Consider the following 26,912-nt stretch of genomic DNA (forward strand, 5'->3'; position numbering starts at 1 on the left):
TGTAAATTGTGAAACTTGATGATTTTTTTAATCCTCATTTTTTTAAAGTCGTCAAAGCTGTTCTACACATGAAATATCTCGACTATGTATTCTTTTTATGAACTGCGCTACCTACCTAACTCATGCACGAGAAGGAGGCTACGAAGTCCATTTATCGAGGATGGGGTGGACCCCCCATTAGTTTCCCAGAAAGGAGACTCATGCCAGTTGATAGAGCTGATAAATAACTCTACAGGGTATGAATTTGAAAAGAAATTAGTCAAGTTATTTTTGAGAAAATCGTGAAAAACATGATTTTTTTAGTAATTATCCGCCATTTTTCTCAAGAATATTACGGAGCTCCTGCAATTTTCTCAGAAATGAGACTCATGTCAGTTGATAGGGCTTATAAATAGCTATCCATGGTATAAATTTGAAGAAAATCATTAGAGCCGTTTTCGAGAAAACCGTGAAAACATGGGTTTTTAGTAATTATCCGCCATTTTTCTCAAGAATATTACGGAGCTCCTGAAATTTTCCCAGAAATGAGACTCATGTCAGTTATATCCATGATATGAATTTGAAGAAAATCATTAGAGCCGTTTTCGAGAAAACCGTGAAAACATGGTTTTTTAGTAATTATCCGCCATTTTGAATTCAATTTTATTGAATTTCTTATTGTCAGATGTATGGTATAAGGACCTTAAGTTTAAAATTTCAAGTCAATCGGTTATGATTAGGAATGGAGTTATCGTGTTCACAGACATACACACATACACACACACACACACACCACACACACACACACACACACACACACACACACCACACACACACACACACAGACCAACACCCAAAATAATGTTTTTGAACTCAGGGGACCTTGAAACATATAGAAAACTTGAAATTAAGGTACCTTAATTTTTTTTGGAAAGCAATACTTTCCTTACCTATGGTAAATAGAGCAAGGAAAGTAAAAAATTAAGGTACCCTAATTTCATGTTTTCTATACGTTTCATTACTTTCCTTGCCCTATTACCATAGGTAAGGAAAGTATTGCTTTCCAAAAAATTTAAGGTACCCTAATTTCATGTTTTCTATATGTTTCAATGTCCCCTGAGTCCAAAAACATGATTTTTGGGTGTTGGTCTGTGTGTGTGGGTGTGTGTGTGTCTGTGAACACGATACTCCATTCCTAATTTGAAATTTAAAACTTAAGGTCCTTATACCATGAGGATCCGACAATAAGAAATTCAATAAAATTCAATTCAAAATGGCGGAAAAAATGGCGGATAATGGCTAAAAACCATATTTTCACGGTTTTCTCGAAAACGGCTCTAACGATTTTCTTCAAATTTATACCCTAGATAGCTATTTATAAGCCCTATCAACTGACATGAGTCTCATTTCTGGGAAAATTGCAGGAGCTCCGTAATATTCCTGAGAAGAATGAATTTTGTTAAATTTCTATCACGATTTTCTCAAAAATGATTTTTTTCAAATTCATACCCTGTATAGTTATTTATCAGCTCTATTAACTGGCATGAGTCTCCTCCCTGGGAAACTAACAGGGGTCCACCCCATCCTTGAGAAATTGACTTTGTAACCTCCTTCTCGTGCGTGAGGTAGGTAGGTAGAGCAGTTTATTCAAAAGGACACAACATGTCGATATTTCATTTGTAGAACAGCTGTTTTGACAACTTTCAAATTTCATAATTCAAACAAAGGAAAATGAACACAATCACAATAGTATAATCGTAGTTTTAATTATTTAGCCGCCAATCGGCATAATGTTATTCCCTAAATTATCCTCGTTAATGAGGCTTATAGATCAATGAGCAAGGAAAGTTGTGTGAGTGTACCACACCAGATTTTTGTTGAATATATCCTGATTCTCAGTAGGTATGTGAAGTACGCGTCCCGCAGCTTTGCCTTCGTGACTTTGAAACCATAGACAAGGTATGGTTCGCGGGGTAATATTCCAATTAAAAAAAAACATACGCTCCAGTGTTTCTAGATCCCTAGATGGAGGAAGCTCCCTACAGATGTTCGATGTTTTTGAACGGGTAGTATTGTAGTCTAGTTGCCGATAGGGAAAGCTACAGGACCTAGACTGTACTCAAATCTTTGCTGAGGGTGATACCCAAATGAGCTCCAGGCTTGTGCGTGGGCAATAAGACAGTTGATAATTAGTGATGAGTGGACCTCCAGCTTTAGGTGGGTTCAGAACCACCAGGAAGCGATTTTAAACTCATAGATACTTTTGTAAAGTATAACAAATTTTATAAAGTGGAAAAACATCAACTTTTTCCAGGACTAGTTTAGTATATGAATCAAAATTGGGGAATGAACAGTTTTGGGCTGTGTTGTTGCTCCTCCCTCAATTATTTTGATGAATAGAGTTGTGTATCTTGAATCAATGAATGAATTTCGAACTGAGCCTTCAGTTTGCATATCCTCAATCTCCAGTTATTGTTGGAGAGAATTATTAGAAATTGCAGTAAGCTAACTGCAATAATTTTTTCCTACAGTTACGTTGAAAAGTGGCCATTGCTGCACTGATTACAGAACGCAAAGAATCACTTTTCCGCTCTAGTGCGGGAAAAATTTTTCTGCACTCCAGATTTGCAACATGGCAACGCAAAATACTTAGTAGGTTATATGGAGCAACATTGCAGCAAAATCAAAATGAAGTTGGTAACAGTGACTGCTGTGGCTGCTATAGTGAGCAGAGGTGCAACCAAGCACAACGCGCTAATTATTATTCATTATATATTATAACCAAGGACAACGAGGACTTTAGGATTTTAGGATAAGGTTTTTATCAATAATAAAATTACACAGAAAAACATTTGATGGATTTCAGGCAATTTTACCCATAATTACCCACTTTCATATTCAATGGTAACTGTAGGAAAAACTTAATGTGAAATACGTGCGCAAAGTTCCTCTGCTGCACTCAAGAAACCATTCCGCCCTCGCCTACGGCTCGGGCGTAACGTTTCTTTCGTGCAGCAAACTGACACTTTGCGCACTAGTTGCACAAATAACTATAGTTTATTACTCCAACTACCGTATTAGGTACTCTAGTTTTTGGTTTCAGTTCTACAAGAACTGTCAGAACCTATTGTATTTTAAAATATAAAATAATTATAACATTAGTAGTCAGCTGGTTATTGGAATAGGAAACTACAAAAATATTGACTTGTATTTTATCAGGAAACAGGGACCAGTTAGAAAACTCTTGAAGTAATAATTTAGTAGGTCGTGACATTGTTTTTGTTTTCAGTTTTAGGTCCATCTGCTGCGCAGTAAGAACAGCCTGCAATGATAGGACAAAACTTGAATAACAAATAAGAGACGTGATCTATCAATTCGCGTATGGTGTTTGATTAGCACTCGAGCATCATGGTATTGAAGTAGAGTGTGTGAAAATTGTTTTTGATTTTCTTGTTACTCGTCAGGTGTAGCCTATTGAATACAAAGAACCAGTACTTGTTGTCAATCAAGGAATGTCAAGATGGCAGAGTTGAGGAAGAGAAGGAACACTTTGCAGATTTCAAGTGGTTGCATCGAGTGGACTCCAGCTTCAACAGTTGATGAGTCATCCTTCTTTTGCCGATTGATAATGAATTTCCTTTTGACATTCGATTCACTGTTTACTATTCGCATTATTGTGCATGAATAGCGTGAAGGCTTGAACGGTTCATATCCTTTTGAGAGATTTGCTACTGGATAGAAAATCAACTTTGTTGGAGGTTGGCTAGCCTGAAATAGTATATTTCGCACCTAGGGCCGAAAATGAGACTTTCTGGCTCGAAATCGGTTTTCAAGTCCGAGGCCGTAGGCCGAGGACTAGAAAAGATTGAGAGCCAGAAACACATTTTTGCCCATGGTGAGAACGTTATTTTTCGCCACACAGAAAAATAAACAATATAAATATGAGAATAATTTATTGTTTATTAGACACTTCCGAAAGCAAAGGAAGGTCATAGCTCTAGCAAATCTGAGGTAATCTGAATATCAGGAAATTGTCCAAGTATTTTTATTTTTCATTCTGATTTGTCTAAATAACCTAAAAGATTATGTTCAATTATGTAAGAGGTTGAGTTTATACTTTTTATTCTTCCAATTGACAATAAGATGATTTGATTATAATGTTTTGATTCTTGAATAATAAACACAAATAATGAAACATTTTTTGATCAGCTGTTTTAGCACTGAAATTTGGCCAATCTGAATGTCAACGTCAACAATGCTTGTTGTCGTTGACTTCGGAAGTTTAGGTTAGAAGTTCTATCCTACTCTGAAAATCGAATTTGAATAGTTTAATATATAAATCTATTCATCCAAATAAATGATATTATCTTATTGCAGAATACTTATTCAACTCTAGAAGCATAAACTGATTCCGTTTCATAAATCATTTTGTAAACACGTTCACATCAAATCAGAATCAGCTGACTTCAAGGTTATTTTACAGCCCTAGGGCCGTAAAACTTTTACCGACCTGGTCAGAAAACAGTCATTTTCGGCCTCCATATGACGCACGAAAACCAGCTCATTACATCCAGTGGGGCGAAAAATAATTATTAGAAATTAAAACTAAGACCCGGTTGCACAACAGCCGGTTAAATTTTAACCGTGATTAATTTTCACGAGTTTTTCAAAAACGCCTTCTCTGATTGGTTCTCGTGAAATTAATCACGGTTAAAATTTAACCGGCTGTTGTGCAACCGGGCCTTTATGTTCTATCACTGGTATTGACCCTTCGTAACCTTGCTACATGAAAAAAATACTGTAAGATCCACGTTATAATAGCAGTATTTTATCAACATTGGAGCTGCTATCCTTGTCTATCATTCGACAAAGCAGAAAGAGCACTATCCTCTTCTACCTCCGCAATGCTGCAATATCGTTTTTCAACACTGTAGGAATATGAATAAGTAACAAATAGTTATTTGTGTAACTAGTGCGCAAAGTGACAGTTTGCTGCACCGAAAGAAACGTTTACGCCCGAGCCGTAGGCGAGGGCGGAATGGTTTCTTGAGTGCAGCAGAGGAACTTTGCGCACGTATTTCACATTAAATTTTTCCTACGGTTACCATTGAATATGAAAAGTGGGTAATTATGGGTAAAATTGCCTGAAATGCATCAAATGTTTTTCTGTGTAATTTTATATTGATAAAAACCTTAATTTATTGTCAAATTGAATAAAAATGTTGTCCTTAGTTATAATATCTACTTAATGCTGTGCTCGTTGTGCTTCGTTGCACCTCTGCGCACTATAGCAGCCCAGTCACTGTTACCAACTTCATTTTGATTTTGCTGCACTAGTGCTCCATATAACCTACTAAGTATTTGCGTTGCCATGTTGCAAATCTGGAGTGCAGAAAATTTTTCCCGCACTAGAGCGGAAAAGTGATTCTTTGCGTTCTGTAATCAGTGCAGCAATGGCCACTTTTCAACGTAACTGTAGGAAAAAAATCATCTCAATAATAAAAATTTATTATTAAATATCCTTCTCTATCCGACAAATAGCGCTATCCTTTTTCACCTCCACAAATTTTCCATATAGGGTTTTAACGATGTAAAAATATATTAAATTAAAATATTGAATCTCAATTATGGAAACATGTATTGATTCATACATTTATTCTATTTCCTACTTTAACCTTCAAAATTCTCAAATAACTATTCCTGGACCGAAAATTAAGCGACGAAGCAGTGTTGATTGACTGATTGATTAGCTGCCTCCTGCCTTTATTAACATCCTGGGAGGGCGTAGCCGTACACTTGACCCTCCAACCCTCCAATACAATTCTAAGTTAAAACTAAACAAAACATCGTACAACCAAAAACGATAACATTAAGAAAACCAAACAATCTCAACAGTTGAAAGAATAAGACTTTGATATTATCAATACCACTGCATATTTATTCGAAAATTAATTCATAATTCAGTACCAGGTTTCATGGTAAAACCTACCACATCTTCAGCTGAACTAATAAGATTGTTGTTGTTGGAGGGACAGGAAATTCAATTTAACAGTTCAATTTTCAAAAATTGAATTTCCTGTTCCTCCAACAACAACAAACTTATTAGTTCAGCTGAAGATGTGGTAGGTTTTACCATGAAACCTGGTACTGAATTATGAATTAATTTTCGAATAAATATGCAGTGGTATTGACAATATCAAAGTCTTATTCTTTCAATTATGGAGAAATACCACAACATCTCATACCATACAATCAAATCATTAAAATTTCAACAGTGTTGAGTGATTTCATAAAGTGATAATTCTTTGGACAAACTTAACTTTTTATCAGAATTCAGGAGTGAAATGGTACAGTCTCAGCATAGTTTTTTCTCCATGGTCATGGACAATACATGTTTTGTACAATAAATAAATAAATGAATAAAAGTAAAAGCCTAAAACTAAAATCCTTGACACTTCCAACACAACAATAATACAAACCTGGTAGGTTTCCCTTTATTATCTTTCAACCTCATCTGTAGATGTCATCTATATCAGTAGATTTTCACGCAAGCAATTCATAGTTGTCAAAATTTGATACATATCTTTGTTTTGTTTGTTGATGCACTTTCTGCACGGATGCATCTATTGTCTGACACAATGTGGGAACATATACTGTCCAAAATTAGAATCGCTCAATTAGCTTCAATAATAGGCGATTGTTGGCTATTGTCACAGAGGCTTCATCTCAGATCTCAACTCTGCACGTAGTTTAATCATCATTAAATCTTTTTTTAACTTTCACTTCCGAAGTCAACTGTACAATGCATGTCCCTTTACTTAACATTAAAACGCGATTAGGTCTATCTCATTTTTTTCGTCTCGTTCCAATGCTATGTGATTGGAGAGACGTATCGTATCGTCCTTGTCTACACAAAAGAATTGGAAAGAAGTCGCGGGAAGCGAAGAGATGAAGGTTCCCCTTCAGATAATGGAGATGAAGTCAGAAGGAGAAGGATAAACGAGAATGATAGGAGGATAGAAGGAGCAGGATATAGAAGGAGAAGGATAGAAGGAGAAGGGTGTAGGGAAAAAGATAGAAGGAGAGGGATAGATGGAGAAGGGTAGAAGGAGAATTATATAGAAGGAGAAGGATAGAAGGAGGAGCATGGAAGGAGAAGTATAGGAGAAGAAATGGAGAAGAAGGATAGAAGAAGAAGGATAGATGGAGAACGATATAGAAGGAGAAGGATGGGAGAAGAATTGGAGGAGAAGGATAGAAGAAGAAGGATAGAAGGAGAAGAGTAGAAGGAGAAGGATATAGAAGGAGAAGGACAGAAGGAGAAGGATAAAAGTAGAAGGATAGAAGGAGAAGGATAAAAGGAGAAGAATAGAAGGAGAAGGATAAAAGGAGAAGGATAGAAGGGGAAGGATAGAAGGAGAAGCATGGAAGGAGAAGTATAGGAGAAGAATTGGAGGAGAAGGATAGAAGAAGAAGGATAGAAGGAGAAGAGTAGAAGGAGAAGGATATAGAAGGAGAAGGATGGAAGGAGAAGGATGGAAGAAGAAGGATAGAAGGAGAATGATAAAAGGAGAAGGATAGAAGGAGAGGGATAAAAAGAAAAGGATAAAAGAATAAGGGTAGAAGGAGAATGATAGAAGGGGAAGGATAGAAGGAGAAGATAGATAGATAGATAGATAGGCTGCCTTTATTTTAACCTGGAGGGCGAAGTTAGGGCGCAGCCGGCCCTCTCTCCCACTTAACCCTCCTATACAATTCTACTGCATCTACATCAAAACATAAGGAAATAATCTCTTAAATATAATAATAAGTAATATGATAGAAAAAAATATATATATGTATATAATATAAATCAATAATTGAAAAAAAAACAAAAACTATTTCATTCAATTTAGTATAATATATTTTAGACTGAAAGAACATAAAAAAAAAGTTAGAAAATATAGTTATAGGAATTTTTTTTTTAATTTTTAAGCAAGAAACAAGAAAATTTCACCAACACACACCTTTCACACAAGCAAACACACCACCTCATCCTATGCCCCGATCGCCCTCCCTCAGCCACGCCAAGACCTCCGCGCCGAACAGTGTCCGAAGCATGGAAGGAGAAGTATAGGAGAAGAATTGGAGGAGAAGGATAGAAGAAGAAGGATAGAAGGAGAAGAGTAGAAGGAGAAGGATATAGAAGGAGAAGGATGGAAGGAGAATGATAAAAGGAGAGGGATAGAAGGAAAAGGATGAGCCATTCACACCGCTATCTCGCCGACACGACACGACACAATTTATTACTAATTATTATTGTTATTATTATCATTATCATTATTATTATTAGTATTATTATTATTATTATTATTATGTTTCTGTCAATAATGCGAAGCACATTGGGTGTTCACAGATAGACAATCAAAGAGAACAAAACATGCACTCAAACAGGCAAGAGCATCATGCAAAATACTGTTGTATGTGCTTTTGTAATTAACACTCAATTCATTGAAAGTTTACATTTATAAAGAAGATAAAAATAAAATACTACATCATTTTGGAACGTTCATCATAAAACTCTAACTTGTAATATTTATATAAACAGTTCGTTGCCAAAACAGTCACCTTGACAAAAAATATCGAATTTCACAATTTACACAAAGGAAAAAGTACTCTGAAAACAATTATATATACACATATACAGTAGTCTGATCGTAGTTTCAAATATGTTGCTGCCAATCGTCATTATGTTATTCCCCTGAATAATTATTCTTCTTTTAAGAATGGGGCTTACAGTTCAATGAGCAAGGAAAGTTGTGTGAGTGCGCCACACCAGATTTTTATGTTCAAAGTCCTATTTTTATGTCCCTTGCTGTGACAAATAGTTGCTCTGATGGATAGTATGGATCCTTTTTCAACATTATTCTTAGAACTATTCTATGTGCCCTATTAAATGGTTCAACAGTTGTAGGAAAGGATGCACACCATGCTACAATACTATATTGGAGGACTGCCTACACCAACCCCATACACACCTGTCGCATAGCTCTACTTGGAAGGAGATCCCTTAGCCGTGAAACCTGGATGAAGATAAGAGTTTGTCTGCCTTGATTATTATATTTTTACTTTGTTGAAATACAATCTGGTGAAGTTTAGGAGCTAGAAAAGGAGAGTGCTATCTGTTTTGTCGAATAATAGACAAGGATAGCAACACCAATGTTAATCAAATACTGCCATTATAACGTGGACCTCTCTATAGTGCCGTTTCAGTATCCTCCAGTTAGATTATTTATTATTTATTTATCAGGTTAGCACAAACAATACAATGATCAGAAAAGAAAAAAAACAGGCTATTGCCCAAAACTTTTTCAATTTCCTAATTCAGTTTCAAATTGTCCAAATGTTATAGGCCTACATAGGTTACGTCCATTCCAATTATCTACACCAAATCACAATCTGAGAATATAGATTAGAATAAAATAAACAATTTCAAATTTGGATAGATTGATAGTAAAACTTTCGTAAAAACATGAAACAAACTTTAAATTCACATAATAAAGAATAAAAACACTTAAATTTTGAGCTCGAAAATATCACGTTCACCTTACCTACATAACAACTGTTTATTAGAATAACTCTACTATGCTACCTGATTCTATAAAATACTATTCTGATAATACTAGTATTCCTATGACTTTTATTGATGGGGAGTTCCTAACGGAAGTTCCGCCTCGCAGGAATCTAAAAGTAAACTTTCTACTGGTGATATTTTTCAAAGTTTTTCGATTTGTATATCATCAAGCTATCGAAATAAAAAAATTCTTTCAGGAAAACATTTTTTTCCAATCATTACTTTTTGAGATATGAGCGCCTGAAGTTTGAATTTTTGGGACAGAACATTTCAAATTCGGTAAGAGATAAATCCATGAGATTCAGAGGATGGATTCTTCATTGTATTGTTGATCTAGTAGAACAAAAATTTTATAAAAATATCAACTTTTGAAAAAGTTATTCAATTTACCAAAAATAACTCAACTAAAAGTTATTTTTAGTAAATTGAATAACTATCTTAAAAATTGATATTTCCAGAAAATGTTTGTTTTACTAGATCAACAATACCATGAAGAATCTATCCTCTAAATGTCATGGATTTATCTCTTACCGAATTTGAAATAATGTTCTGTCCCAAAAATTTAAACTTTAGGCGCTCATATCTCAAAAAGTAATGATCAGAAAAAAAAATTTTTACTGAGAAAACTTTTTTATTTCGATAGCTTGATGATATACAAATCGAAAAACTTTGAAAAATATCACTAGTAGAAAGTTTATTTTTAGCCTTCGCACAGACATAAGCCGCCAATGGGCCTTACGTCTGTCGTACTTCAGCCGGGACCGACGATTAACGTGCCCACCCAATAACACGGGAGTAACCTGTTTAGAAACTTTTGTTGATGAACCGGGGATCAACTAACTATTCTTATCTTCAAACTATAGCACTGCATTCACAGGTTGGTAGGTTGTCAGAGGGACAGAGCAAGTGAAAGAGAGAAATAGAGAAAGGACTGAGAGAGAGTGTGTGAGGGTGGAAGAGAGAGAAACTGGGAGAGACATTAAAGAGAGAATGTAGAGGGAGTAGCGTCTGTTGCTCAGATGTGAACTACCTGGTTATTGAATGTTTGGTCAGTTAGTCCATCAGTCTCTAGCTTGGTCTATCCAGTGTTGGTTGATTCTCGGATTCAACTGTAGCCTCTTGACTCTACACGCTCAGTCTTCTACTTCTACCCCGTCTCTCCACTCGTTTATTGTTTCAGCTGTAACTGATTGAATACTTTACTGAGGTGAGTGAATATTTTATGAGATGAGTAGATAGATAGATCCTCCATCATTCTGCAGGAAATTTTTCTTATCAAGAATCTTCTTCACTCGAAAAAGTAGGCCTACTGATAATTTATTTCTTCACACGACTATAATAGTCGAACAATTAAATTATATTTATTTTTATTCTAAGGGCTGTAAATCGATATTATATAAAATCTACACTTGAAAATGGCTCTTGAAGAGTTGAAATTAGTTGCGTTGTGATAAAACAAAAGGGTAGTTGATATATTCGATTGTGTGTCAGTTCTTTAATTATACTTCTATGTATACGATTAATTAAAATTTCAAACAAAATAAAATAGATTATTAATTATTACATGTTCCTTCCAGGATCCCCAGCCAAGTCTTCAATCAATTTCTCATAAGATTTCGATTATATTCTTCTATTATTTTTAATTGTCGTAGTTTATTATTTCGTGAAAATTTTCATGAAGAGTGTTCATCAACCAAAAGAGTAATACTTTACAAGTGGATAGTGAATTTTTTCATATTCTTGAAGATTATTTGTGAATCCACAATATAAAAAGCAGTATATTCAATGCAAATTTGTTTTCTCGGGTTCAAACATTTTGTGTTTCTATATATTAAATTATAATTCTTCGTCAATAAATTGTACATTCATTGGAGTATCTTGATTTTTGAAATAGTTGGTGATAGATGCTTTCTCTATGGAGAGAAATTTAGATGATTTTCAACCTAGAAAATCCGTTCAGGATAACATAGCACTGATATAAATACATTTAAATATTTTTATTGATGATATTAGTGTAATTTTGTAGTGGTTAGTGCATCTGACAGCCATCATTTAACTCATGTACCTCAAATTTTCACACAGTTTTTCCCTTAATACAAACTCAATTGAAAAATGATGTTTGTTACTTTCCTTGCCCTATTACCATAGGTAAGGAAAGTATTGCTTTTCAAAAAAAATTAAGGTACCCTAATTTCATGTTTCCTATACGTTTCAAGGTCCCCTGAGTCCAAAAAAATGATTTTTGGTTGTTGGTCTGTGTGTGTATGTGTGTGTGTGTATGTCTGTGAACACGATAACTCCATTCCTAATTAACCGATTGACTTGAAATTTTAAACTTGAGGTCCTTATACCATGAGGATCCGACAATAAGAAATTCAATAAAATCTAATTCAAGATGGCGGAAAAAATGGCGGATAATTACTAAAAAAACATGTTTTTCACGTTTTTCTCGAAAACGGCTCTAACGATTTTCTTCAAATTTATACCATGGATAGCTCATTTATAAGCCCTATCAACTGACATAAGTCTCATTTCAGGAAAAATTTCAGGAGCTCCGTAATATTCTTGAGAAAAATGGCGGATAATGACTAAAAATCCATGTTTTTCACGGTTTTCTCGAAAACGGCTCTAACGATTTCCTTCAAATTTATACCATGGATAGCTATTTATAAGCTCTATCAACTGGCATGAGTCTCATTTCTGGAAAAATTTCAGGAGCTCCGTAATATTCTTGAGAAAAATGGGGGATAATGACTAAAAATCCATGTTTTTCACGGTTTTCTCGAAAACGGCTCTAACGATTTCCTTCAAATTCATACCGTGGATAGGTAGGTATTCATAAGCACTATCAAATGAAATTTAGTTTTTTTCCTGGGAAAATTGCAGGAGCTCCGTAATATTCTCGAGAATAATGGCGGATAATTACTAAAAAACCATGTTTTTCACGATTTTCTCAAAAATAACTTGACCGATTTTTTTTCAAATTCATACCCTGTATAGTTATTTATCAGCTCTATCAACTGGCATGAGTCTCCTTTCTGGGAAACCAATGGGGGGTCCACCCCATCATTGGGAAATGGACTTAGTAACCTCCTTCTCGTGCATGAGGTAGGTAGGTAGCGCAGTTCATAAAAAGAACACATAGTCGAGATATTTCATTTGTAGAACAGCTGTTTTGACGACTTTAAAAAAATGACGACTAAAAAAATCATCGAATTTCACAATTATTCACACAAAGAAAAAGTACTTTGAAAACAATTATATATACACATATACAGAAGTCTGATCGTAGTTTCAAATAAGTTATGAGCAAGGAAAGTTGTGTGAGTGTACCACACCAGATTTTTTTTGTTTGTAATTATGAACAATCCATTCATTAAAGAAAGTAGAACATTTCCACTGCTTTGTTTATTATCTGATTTTTTCTGTTTAGCCCTATCGATTCAATTTTTATTCACTGTGTGATGATTTCTGATGAATAATGACAGAATAATTATTCATTATGCCCATTTTATTATTCATTATCTGTTTAGCGCTATTGATTCTATATTTATTGAATGGATAACCAAAAAGTAACACAATATCATACAAAATGACAAAAGTCGGAATAAAGATGTCTAATTATGCGTAAATTGTACGTAATAAAGTGAGTTACACGTTATAATGGCAGTGGAGAAAGATAGGAGCACAGCGATGCCGATTCTCTGCCTTGCCACTGCTTTAGCTGATTCGGTATATCTGTTGTAATATTAACAGACTGTTCATTCTTGTTTAGAGTAATCAACATTATAGTTTATTTGTCAATAAAATATGTTTCTCAATGATCAAATAATAATTTATCATAATTGAGATTGTAAATTCTGTTAATTAATTACATTCCTACATTGTGAAAACTCGATCTGGAATCGTTGTGGAGCTAGTAAAGGATAGTGCTATCTGCTTTGTAGAATGATAGACAATGATAGCTTGATAGCAACACCAATGTGAATCAAATACTGCTGTTATAACGTGTACCTCACTATAGAAAATGTAATTAGTGGAAATGAGTTGAAAAGATGTTTAAAGTTAATCGGCATTTTCGGTGTACAAAATGAAACCAAATTTAGCACCAGTTTCTCTATTAGAACCTTGAATTGCTAAAAGCTTTTCACACTTATTCCGTCAATAATGCGCAATTATAAGTCACGAAAATATGCAAAAAATCAGTGGCAAAACGGATTAGAAATACAGGAAGTACAGTGAGCTCGTTCCAGTAGAAATTTTCTGTAACTAGTACTAGAATTTGTATTAAAAATGCACTTTGTTCTAGGTAGGTATATTTAGTTTTACCTGCTAAAAAGAAGCTTCAAAAGTCTATAGTATAGTCTACATTTATGATGGAATTGTCAGCTGTGCTGAAAAATAAGTTCAAGGCTCTAAATTATGTGAAATTACGTGAAAATGTTTCAATTATTAGTGATTTGAATGTGATATTTTTGTTTTCTATCCAGTTCCTCAACCTTCAAAATACTTAGTTTCTGTTGTTCTTGAGTGAAAAAGGACTAAATTTCAGAAAAGTGGAATCATAACCTCATTTCGGACTTTTAAAATAATATTATCTAAATTTGGGAGAGAAATAGTACAAGGAGTATCCTTAGTTTTTCTCTCCCATTCAGTGCTTTATTGTAAATATAATAATAATAAATAAATGATAAAGGAAGGAATTGGCCTATACGGGATAGGAAATTCATGAATGACGACGCATCATCACGTCTGAACTACTAGACTGATTAACTTCAAATTCTGATTAGATTCTTACTTTACCAAACATGGTTATAAGCCTATTTTGAATTATCTTCTATAGAAGGCAGTGGCTAGGCAGAGAATTGGCAACGCTGTCTCTTTTTTCACTGCCATTATAACGTGGCCCTCACAATACAACATGTTATGGGACAGAATCAAAACTCTATGATTGATATTTCAGCGCTAATCGATATTAACGCAACTTTAGAGAAAGTGGATCTTAAGCTGAAAATAGTAATACGGTACCGACGTGCAGTTGTAATAATCGGTTTATAATGCACGATACACTTGTGAATGAACTACACTTACACTACTCCTGGTGTAATTATGTTCTGGAACTGTGTTAAATATTACAACACTCTAGGAATCACCACGGTGATACGCGTAGAATAACTTGTTCATTAATGCAGTTTTTAGCCGCTTTCACCTCATTTTGCAGCTGGATATTTCTTTATGCCGTATAATTCAGAAACTTAAAATTTCGCAATGATTTTTCTCATAAAACCAATGTGATAATTATTTGCGAGTTGATCTCACTGCAATGATCGTGGTTAGGCAGACAGGTGATCGTTACTGCAAAATAAAATGACTGCTGTCGACCTGTCGTAGCACCATTCACTTTGCTAAAATATTGTGAGTGAGATTGAAATATAAACTGTTGAAATAAGAATTAATTGTCAAAAGGAATATAGAAAATTCCATATGGTGTTGACGGAAATAAACTATCTAATATTTGAGGATTGGCTCCATAAATGAGCTGTGGTTTATTTTTGTAGAACTACTGAATTGAACTCCAATGAGGAAATAAATTGACTTCTAATATAATAAATGAATTGAAGGTCATTTAAAACTGTTTTGTCATACATTGAGCCAAACAACACCTCTCACATAAATTCGTAGAATATGATATAGTTTTTTGTGCGAGGATATCTTATGAGTTCATTACTCAGATTATAACAGGGTGTTTGTAATACGAAACCAGAATGAATAATGATTGAGTGATCAAAATAAAATAAAATAATGATTGATGATCAGTCATCACACGGTTTAAAATAGAAATAGATTTAGTAAACAGAAAACCCCCAATGAATGAACGAAAATCTGGATCGTTTCCATTCGTTTAACAGGCAAATTTTGTTCGTCTTCTGAGGACATGAAAACTGAATAATTTTGTACTTTTTAAAGTCAAACGTTTTGTGTGTCAATGCTTCCTTCTTGTGAATGAAGAATACTCAGTAATATTTTATTGTTTTTTTCATCTCTTGTGAAATAGAGTTAATCAATTATCATCATCAAGAAAAGATATCACAAAAAGATATACTAAGGTATATAGGTCGTTTATGCTCCAAATTTAAAGCCGAATTTTTGTCAACTCAAGTAGATTACTGTCGACTACTGTCTATTATTACTGTTTTGCTGTTTTGTTGAGGTGAGAGTGTAAGAAAGGCACAGTATGAGAAACTACCAGCGTCACATAGCTTCACGAAAATGAAATACTAGGACAGTGGTTCTCAAACTTTTTACTTCAAGCCCCCCTGCATAATTCAGCTGTAAGCCGGACCCCCTACATGTATAAGACTACTATACATGTTGTACATATACGAATACGTACTTATATACCTACATATTTTACACTCAATATTTATTTAGTTGAGTTTTACCATAGCCACCTCTAATACCTCTATTAAAGGTGGCTATGGTTTTGCACATTCTGTACATAACCCAATGTTGCAATAGTTTCAATCATAATAAAACAACAAACAATAAATTATAATTTATTCAGGTACTACAGCTACTATAGTACATAGTTGTTATTTTTGTTTCTCATAGAAATTAACAATACAAAGAGCGTCAGTGTGAAGTATGAGATTTTTTCGCACAGAGTTTGTTGAAACGAGGTGTCAGCTCCGATAACTCTAAGTACTCTAAGTTCCTGGGTCATATCCAGTCTTGGTCTATATTCACTTTTCAAACCAAGTTTCACACGGATAAATTGTAGCAAATTAAGTCTATATTATCTTCAATGCCTTTTTACTCAAAATTGGGTGTTCCTTTTGCTCACCAATCCAGAAGTATGTAAGAGGTATGTAAGATTACATATGTAATTCAATTGTTCGGGCAGCATTCTGTGAGGAACAGCTTTCAACAGCTTGTTCTAGAATGTTCTGGTAGAATAAATTAGGAGCGTTCGAGCATTGAAAAGAATGCAGCAAAAATGGTGAGAAGGAATATCAAATACTGTGGATTTCAATGTTGTAAATCCAATCTTTAAATTATTGAAATCCATTCTTCGTTGTAAATCCACTATTTTACATATAGATGATTCTTCTATAATATCGTGGTCACTACTAAAAAATAATTAAGTGTTTCAAATTCAAAAGTGGAAACACTTTTTTATTCAAAGATCAAATTGGGATTCATGAAAGAGTCTATTTTCAAGAAAGGATATAGGATATTCTAATTTCTGAATGAAAGGTGAACATAGCTAGTGTAGAATTTATTCTAAACAGACTAGAATTTTCAAGTGAATGGAGAGAGAGGGAGCGTGAGACATAGAGAGAGAGTGTGCGTGAGACAGAGAGAGAGAGTGTGAGAGAGAGTATGTGAGAGAGGTTGGCGAAGGAATGAGGGAGAGAAAGAAAGAATGAGAGAGAGTGGAAAGAGTAAGTGACTGTGATGATTTTGAGAGAAAAAATAATAGGAGAGGTATAAGACACGTGGAATGCGGAGGAAGGCTATGAAGCTATAAACTAAGTTCAGGCTATAAGTCTTTGTCCACTGAACATTCTCTTACTATAGCTTACTCTCCTCTCTTACTCTCATCCTCTTACTCTCTGCTTACTATAGTGAAGTCCACGTTATAATGTCAGTATTTGATTAGCATTGGTGTTGCTATCCTTGTCTATCATTGGACGAAGAAAGCAGATGTTATGATATCTAGTTAGAATTAGGAGTGAAGTTAGATATTGTTCGAACTTTCTGATCAATTCATGGTTGTAAGATCAAACTTTAATAATTATTAATGCTTCTCTTCCGTGAACCACGAGGATGGAAACCTTTTTAATCTTTAGATTCTTCTCCCAATCATATTATTGAATAATAGAATGATTTGTGATAGTCAATAAATGAAACTCCTGACTCCGTCTTACTGATGGTCTTACTGATGGTATGGGGACTCTTCGTTGGAATATCAACTTTATATTGATAAATTGAGAACTGATGATCAAATATAACTTCTAACCTCACCAAAAATAAGGCTATCAACAATATTCAAGAAAAACAACAAATACAAACTCTAACTTCCTTATCCATTAAGACCTCTATTATTTCAAGTTGAAAGTACAGTATCAGAGAAAACTCCTATAATTGTATTCTGTGACAGTATATAACGAGTTATGATGTCATCAATTAAAGTAGCATAGTAGAGTACGGGAAAACTATTTCTCTTTTAAAGAAAGTGACCATTTTTCTACTAACACATTTTGTTTTGGTTTGTGAAACACCGTGGTTCTATCGGGATTATTTTCTTCGACATTTAATAAAAAAAAAAATCTGGTGTGGCGCACTCACACAACTTTCCTTGCCATTATGAAAATTGATCACCTGACGCTAGTGTTCCCGCGCATCACAAGTCTTCTGTTAAAAGATTTGAGCCAGCTGGTGTAAGGGCAATAACGCTGGAGACACACATGAGGTCTGCTATCTCTTCATAGTGAATGATTTAATAGAATCAACAATAATTTGCAATTGAATAATCGAAATTATTCAATTTTTCTCGAATTTAAAGCTTATTTTCAATTTTAGGTGAAAATGTTACTGAACATTAATTGTAGAGATTTTCATGCTCAATCTACTCCACTTGATTTTTTTTGTTTCAATTGTATCTGAAGCCTGATAATTGGGAATCTATCTGCATTGCTGGGGCGGAGCTCCTGAAATTTTTACAGATATGGGACTTGTGGCAGTTAATAGAGCTTATCGATGACTATTGTAGGTATGAATTTGATCAAAATCGTTGGAGCCGTTTCCGAGAAAATCACGAAAAACCCTGTTTTTGACAACATTTTTGCCATTTTAGCCGCCATCTTGAATTGCATTTGATCGAAATTGTTCGTGTCGGATCCTTATAGTGAAAGGACCTTAAGTTCCAAATTTCAAGTGATTCCGTTAATTGGGAGATGAGATATCGTGTACACAGACGCACATACACTCATACACACACACACACACACACACATACAGACCAATACCCAAAAACCAGTTTTTTGGACTCAGGGGGCCTTGAAACGTATAGAAATTTAGAAATTGGGGTACCTTAATTTTTTTCGGAAAGCAATACTTTCCTTACCTATGGTAATAGGGCAAGGAAAGTAAAAATCAAATAAAAAATTTTATTCGCAATACAAACAATTGAGGGTCCTGCCAAACCCGAAGGGTTTTCGGCAAATATGTGCAATCGATAAAATAATGAATACAATGTTTAGTGGATGAATGCAACTGAATGTTAATGTGAATTTGGATACAATGAGATCCATTCTACCAGTTTCAGTCCAATAGATAGAAAGAATGCAAAGCTTAGATAGGCGATTCTTCAGAAGAAGATCATTGATAGAATATTATTGATTGATTGAGTACTTTATTTATGTATATTACAATATACTGGCTTGTACACTTATATACAATAGCTTACAATACAGCAAAATTATAGATGAATTTACATAATATAGACTAAGAAAATAATTATTGAACTGTATATGATATGAAAAAGTAATTTGTAATATAATAACTATAGATATTATATTGTTATGCATCTACATAAATTGGCGGAGCTTTGGACATATCAATGTCCATTCTTCGGAAAGAATATTAAAAATATCCTCCCCACTAACTCTCTACCATTGATTGGAGAGATCTTTGATTATTCGAATTATTTTTTGGTTGAAAATTTGAGTACAAGAAGAAGTTTTGATTAGAGTGAGGTCCACGTTATAATGGCAGTGGAAAAAGATAGCAGAACAGCGTCGCCGATGATTCTCAGCCTTGCCACTACATAGAGTATAGCTGATACCCCGGTATATCTGATGTTATACCAACTGTTAATTCTAGTTCGAAATAACCTACTATATTTTATTCATCAAGAGAATATTTGTTAATAATTGAGATTAAATATATTGTTGATTATATTTCTACATATTGTTGAAATGGGAACTGGCAAGTTTGTGGAGGTGGGAAAGGATGGCGCGATCTGCTTTGTCAAATGATAGACAAGGATAGCAATAGCTAATCAAATACTGCCATTATAACATGGATAGTGACTAGCAGCTCTCAAGACAGGCCGACGCAACCTTAAAATTGGATTTTGCTCAGGTGAAGCAGTGAACTGTAGGCAGCTAGGCACTGCGGCACTGCCTTGAGAAGCAATAGACCGCTTTCACTCTCAGTGAGCGGCTCAGCTCTGCTCCAGTCCCTCTGCCTCTGAGTCTGCATCATTGCATAACAGCATGCAAGTCAATCTCCTTGACCTCGTTATGTTCAACCATACACAAACACACAGCTGTTATTAGAGAAGACCATCTTCCAGTAACTGCAAGGTCGTTAAATCACCATCAAACTTCCAGTTAAAGTCAAAACCTTTGTTCTTTTCCATCATCACATTAATAAATATGTATACTAGTAGTTCTGCGAACAGTAGACCTCGCTCCTGTATACAACTTTCAATCTAATGAGAAGGGCCAGTACAGTAAGTACAGTATATTGTGAAGATTTAGCCATGTCATCTATTATTTTCTCCATTGAAAGTGCTAGAGACACTGTTTGCAGGGACACCGGACTTATCAAGGAGGTACCTTTATATCGTCTCCATATTCACCATATTCATATTACAACTTTTCTAATAATTAATTATAAGACATCGGTCAACTGACGGAAAAATGGAATATGCAGTAGGCAATTTAGATGATGAATCGTCTCACAGACGATGGTGAGATGGAAAATGATTCTAAATAAGATGAGTTTGTTGGTGACAATGACAGGAGGTTGCTAATGATGTTTTTCATGAAAAGTGGATTCAATGCTATTTATGGCTTGTTATGCCATACAGACGTAGCAAAAAAGTAGAGACATGAATTGCTGTATCTTCAAAGATACGAAAAAGTAACTTTTGAGGTTAGTTTATGTTTTTTTAAATATTAGAAAAAAACCGGAGGTCTTACCAAAAATCGTTACACATACGTTTCTGCGCCTTGTTTCAAAGAACTTGCATACCAAATTTCATCCAAATCGGACAATAACTGCGACTGTAACTGCGGTACAAACAAACAAACAGACTAAAGCCGGTCGAGTCGAAACTAAGACCTCAGCTTCGCTTCGGTCAACTAAATCTTCCAGTAACTGCAAGGTCGTCTAATCACCGATCAAACAATCAATTACAGTCAAAACTTTTGTTATTTTCCATCATCCCATTAATAAATATGTCCATCCATGAAACCATTGACCCCAATGCTCAACTTCTATGTACAAAATCATGAAATCATTAATGAAACGACAATTAAAACGACATGTTATAATGGCTGTGTATGATTAGCAATGGTATTGCCATCCTAGTCTATCATTCAACAAAACGGATAGCGCTATCTCTTTCTCGCTTTGCTCTGTTGCCAGATCAGCTTTAAACAATGTAGAATTAATAATTAATTAACAAAATATGTCATCTTAATTATGTAAATTCATTATGAAATTATTGAAAAATATAATTTATTGCTTAATAAATTATGATCGATTATTCCAAACGAGAAGGAACAGTTAATATTACATTATTGAGCCTGTATCAGCTACCGTCTATAGAAGGCATTGACAAGACAGAGGTTTGGCAACGTTGTTCTCCTATCTTTCTCCACTGCCATTATAACGTGGACCTCACTATATGAGAATAATTGCACAGTTCTAAAAACTATTCGGAGACTTGTTTTCATTTGTATAGTGAGGTCAACGTTATAATGGCAGTGGAGAAAGATAGGAGAACAGCGTTGCCGATTCTCTGCCTTGCCGCTGCCTTCCATAGAAGATAGCTGATACCGGTATATCTGATGCAATATTAACAGATCATTCTTGTTTGAAATAATCAAGTAGACCCTAATTCTTATTTGTCAAGAAAATATATTTATCAATGATTGAATTTTCATGATTGGGATTAAATATTTTGTTAATTAATTATATTTCTAACTAGCCATCAGGCTCGCTACGCTCGCCATATCCGTCTAGCCAGGGTGCTCCGCCCCCTGGACCCCCGACTGGTTCGTCCAAGAATGAGATCAGCAGGCTCGCTTCGCTCGCCTGCATTTTTCATTTGAGCATTTTTATCATATGTTAGGACGATCCAATCGGGGGTCCAGACTAAACGGATATGGCGAGCGAAGCGAGCCTGACTGCTAGTAATATAATATTCCCAGGAATAGCTCTGATTAAAGTAGCAGTGCCCAATCAATTTTTCCGCGATAAATGCATTTCAATCTTCAACTTGGTGCCAACCTAACAAAGTCAACTCAACTTAATGCCAACCTGTCAAAATTATTAATTTAGTTACCAGTTAACAACTGTTTCGAAGAGGTACTCTCTCTAGATCATAGTTCTATATTAACATATGGTATGGACATTTTTCAACTATAAATTAAGAGAATAAGAAGAACATACATGCTAAAAGACGAACTTTAAAACCTTAAAAACCACACTTAGAGTTAAAATATTGCCAAAAGATTTCATAGTGCGCCTCTAAAGGGCCAACTGAACATACCTACCAAATTTGAACGTTTTTGGTCCGGTAGATTTTTAGTTCTGCGAGTGAGTGAGTGAGTGAGTGAGTGAGTGAGTCAGTCAGTCAGTCAGTCAGTCAGTGAGTGAGTGCCATTTCGCTTTTATATATATAGAATATAGATTTGTTGGAAAACGATTTAGCAACGTTTTAGAGCTAGAAAAGAATAGTGCTTTCTGCTTTGTGGAATGATAGATATTTTGAGTGTGATATTTTTGTTTTTTATTCTGTTTTTAACCGTCAAAATTTAAAATTCTTAGTTACCGTTGTTTTTTAGTGAAAATGGAATAAATTTTAGAAAAGTGAAACCGTAACCCTATTTTGTACTTTTAAAATGTGATCTAAATTTGGGAGAGAAATAGTACAAGGAGTATCCTTAGTTTTTCTCTCCCATTCAGTGCTACTTTGTAAAAATTATAAATAAATAAAAAATAAATAAATAGACAAGAATAGCAACTCCATCTTTAAATAAATACTGCTATTATAACGTGGACCTTACTAAATGTATGAACTACATTGACCTCAATGCTCAGTATCCATAGATCGATTAATGAAACTACAAATCTCCACTGGATAATAATTATACAGTCCTAAAAACTGCATCCCAGTAATAATTATTCGGAAACTTGTTTTCATTTCTAGGACGTGATTTAACTCTGTCATTAACATTTACTAGTTTTTCTCTGGACTGATGTCATTTTTGTACTGCTAAAATGACGAAAAGAAAAATCCAAAACGTGTTTTATGATTGTATACAAGCATCAATGATTCTGTTCATCTCCCAATACTGCAATAATTTTAAATACACTGACAAAATCCTCTCATCTAAACTTAAAGAAAGCTTAAATAAACCTGAGAACGTGCTCTATGTTTGATCATGGATTAAAAGAGATTTGAGTGTTTTCCAAATATTCAACCAGCTTAGATTGTTATTGATTTTTTTATTTACTGACAATTTTTCGTGACAATATGGTAAATCCTACTTAGACAGTTCCCTATTCAAGATCACGTTTCGAGGAAATTGATTTTTCCTATTTTTCTTTGTGTTTTCAGTCACAAACCGGCAGTAATGACAATCATTCAAACGATGAAAACGATAGAAAAATTATTGTTCCAACATTGTCTTTCCTTTCAAGGAGGTAAAATAAGTACTTATTCCGACATTTCATTCCAGTATTATCTTTAGGCTGACGATATTTCTTCTCATTCCTTTTATGATTGATGGCCACATATTCACATGAGCTCAGGTTGTGAGATGAGATCATGAAATGCGCCAAGTACAATTCGAACAGCTAGATGGATCAGTCACATTCCTCTGTTCTATTTAGGACCCAGGCTTTACAGTGAGGTCCACGTTATAATGGCAGTGGAGAAAGATAGGAGAACAGAGTTGCCGATTCTCTGCCTTCTGTAGAAGATATCTGATACCGGTATATCTGATGAAGTATCAACTGCTCATTCTTGTTTAAAATAATCAATTATACTTTATTCGTCAATGAAATATGTTTTCTAATCATTCAATTATAAACATTGCATATTTTGATAATTAATTATATTTCTAAACTCTTGAAAACCGATTCTGCAACGTTGCGGAGCTAGAAAAGGATAGTGTTACTGCTTTTTCGAATGATAGACAAGGATGGCAACACGAATGTTGATCGAATACTGTGCCATTATAACGAAGACTTCACTATTTAAATAATGGGGGAGAATTCATAATATTACAGCAGAAAAAATATATTTGATTTGAGAGTAAGAAGTTGAAGGTGATGGTCTCATGATTCATTCCGGGCTGCGGTCTATTAACACTCTTTTCTGATGCATTTTACACAACGTGCAATTATTTTACTGTTGAAAATAAACGTAAAATAAAAGTACTGCACTCAATAAATAAACAAATTTGCTTATTTACTTGAGAAAATTGACTACACGTTGTGTAGAATGCATCAAAATGAGTATTAAGAATTTGTTGAATTTCCAAGCTTCATCGTTTAAATTGAAAAATAAAAAATAGTACCGTATTCAAAATTTATTTTTGAACTAATCTGTGATTGGCAGAGTGAACTTTCTACACGGGCTCAGGAGAAAACTAGGAAAACCGGGACACTCTTGAGAACTTTCGAGCATAGAAAAGCCATGAATTTTCACTTCGATTTTCGTGAACATATTTGAGAAGTAACTAGTAATTCTGTGAACAGTAGACCTCACGCAGTTTTCTCATCCACAAGTATCTGATGTCACCTGTTCTAGCTGATTCAGTTGAATCAAAATTCACAGTTGACTCTTAAAAACTGTTATTTGTTTTCTGCAATATCAAAATCTCACTTATGTTAATAAACTCAATTCACGTTTGAATTTGTATCCCGTATGATAATTTATCCAGTTCCGTGATAATCTTTCCATCAGATAAAAATATTTCTGAACTATTTAAAAATTATTTTTTTTCAATCAAGAATATTATAATTTCTTCAGCATTATTCAGTTCATATTATATTTTATTTTATTTTCAATTACCTATTAAATTTGTTTTTCAAATGTGAGAATATTGATACTGATGGGCACGCACCATAAAAAATATTGAACCCTACCTTATAGAAATAGACACGGCCAGACATCTGTGTAATGCATGCAATGAATAATCCACTTGTCAGCTGATTGATTATGAATAATTCTATAGTCTGATTAATCCTATCTTCAAAGTAGATGATATATATATATAGTGATATCAGAGTATGGAGGAATTCCTTTTCTTTTCATATTATCCTTGAAATGCAAAATTTCAAAAAACCTTGTGTATACATCGACGCGCAGTTGAAAAAGGAATATTCCTGCCAAATCTCATCGAATTCTATCAACGCGTTTGGCCGTAATCGCGTTACACATACAGACAGACAAAAAGAAAATCCGAGTTAAAACATAGACCTCACTACGTTCGGTCAATTACTGGAATACAGGAAATCAGACCAGCGTATCGAAAAGATAATATCAGAGTTGAGATTATTAACCTCTCATTACTTCAACAGTATACCTATTTAACATGTACAGTTTAACTTGACAGTTGGTTGAACAATGGTTGTAGATGCTCTGCTCTTATAGTCAGTGAGTCGTCCTTTGCTTTGCTTTGCTTTCAGGAAGTGAATGCATCCATCCAACTTTCACTCTCGCTAATTGCTGGGTTCAACAGTGCTTGTCGTCCTTTTCTACAATGCATTTTCTTTTCTTTTTCCTCTCAAATTCAATCTTTCATGAGACACTGGCCGAGTGGCCATAAAACAGGCAAAATTGCATATTTTTCATCTATTTATTCACAATACAAATAACACTGATGTAATAACTTTGGTAGATAAAATAAATAATGAGGCAACCATTGTACTATTTTTCTTACAAATAATTTAGATGATGACACAGTCATCAAAAAGGTAAAAGGTACAAATGTTTCTCTCTTAAAATAGTGAAGGAGTAAAACAATATTAATTTCGACTGAATTTGAGAGATAAATCTGGCCATAAAACAGGCAGACATTTCTTTATTTACTCATGTAAAATTTTGAATCTTTGGAAAGGCAAAACAGCCCAAACTGATACTAGTTTATACAAAAGTGTAAGAGCTTATAGTTGGGTAGAGGTTATAATGATAGTATTTGAATAGGTGTACCTAACTATAGAATAACTATCCTTGTCCATCATTCGACAAAGCTGATAGGCTATTTTCTAGCTCCGCGACGTTGCCAGATAGTTTTTTTTACAATGTAAAACATAATTAATTAACAAAATATTCAATCTCAATCATCAAACATGAATGTATAAATGGATAAATAAATGCCCTCCGTAGTCTACATCCGTGTTTCAGTCCTAGTAATATGTGTAAACAGCTGTTTACCAAGCTCCCATGTTATTTCTTTTTTCGTTACTACGTTACTAAAGTCTTTTCAACTTTGTTTATTATATTATGTTGTTAAGAGTATTATGAGAATTTCCATTTGAAATTTGCGCATTATATTTTACTTTTGTTTTGTGCAAACAGTATAAGAATAAATTCTACCAACGTAAAAGATATGATTCTGCATAAAAATATGATAGAAGTATGAAAGATACGAGTTGTAAGATACTGGCTGTCACTATTTTTCCAAAAGTCTTTCGATAATAATATATGTAACGAAAAACAATCTACGTCGTTTTATGTTCGTGACAGGCATGTAGTAGAACGTTTTGAATAATATTGACTAATTTGCAACTATAAAGCAGATTATATGCTCATCATTCAGGGCACATCATTTCCGGCCAAAATTCCGGATGGAATTTCAAGTGGGTAAAAGAATCTCGTACTTACATTGAATCATTTCACATACCTACATTAGGTGTAGACTTTTCTGAGATCTACGCTCCAAGACAAATCCAGAACTACTATCCTTCAAAATATTCTTGTAAAGCTAATTAATAATAGTAACTGTAAACGGTTTGTACACGAAAAATAGGTTAGTGGTCCTACATGCTTGTGCAGGCTAAGATTCAAGCCTGTTTATTTAGTCTACGGTGCCGGTTGTATTTTGTAATATGAACAAAACGTTCACACGTTCAACACATTTTAACATGTTAAATAAACCAAAACTACAAAATAAATGAAAATAATAGTGGAACTATTTCTCAAATTTTACAGAGTTTTGTGACTAACTTTTTGAATTTGATTGCTAGATAAAGAATAAAGCTGGATTAACACACAACAGTGACAGTG

At 34.3% G+C, this 26,912-nt stretch overlaps 1 protein-coding gene across 2 annotated transcripts in view; it reads left to right on the forward strand.

Moving 5' to 3' along the window:
* The first annotated feature begins 10,597 nt into the window (after positions 1-10,597).
* LOC111050031 (clavesin-1) overlaps positions 10,598-26,912 on the forward strand; it is a 48,714-nt gene continuing 32,399 nt past the window's right edge. The window contains exon 1 of one of the 2 annotated variants that reach the window (XM_022336267.2): positions 10,598-10,799. The gene's annotated coding sequence lies outside the window, so the exon portion shown is untranslated. Of the gene's footprint in view, positions 10,800-19,753; positions 20,115-26,912 lie in introns of those variants that run through there. The other variant, XM_039442294.1, reaches the window with a different exon arrangement.

This window comes from Nilaparvata lugens, chromosome X (assembly GCF_014356525.2).
Source record: "Nilaparvata lugens isolate BPH chromosome X, ASM1435652v1, whole genome shotgun sequence".
NCBI lineage: Eukaryota > Metazoa > Arthropoda > Insecta > Hemiptera > Delphacidae > Nilaparvata > Nilaparvata lugens.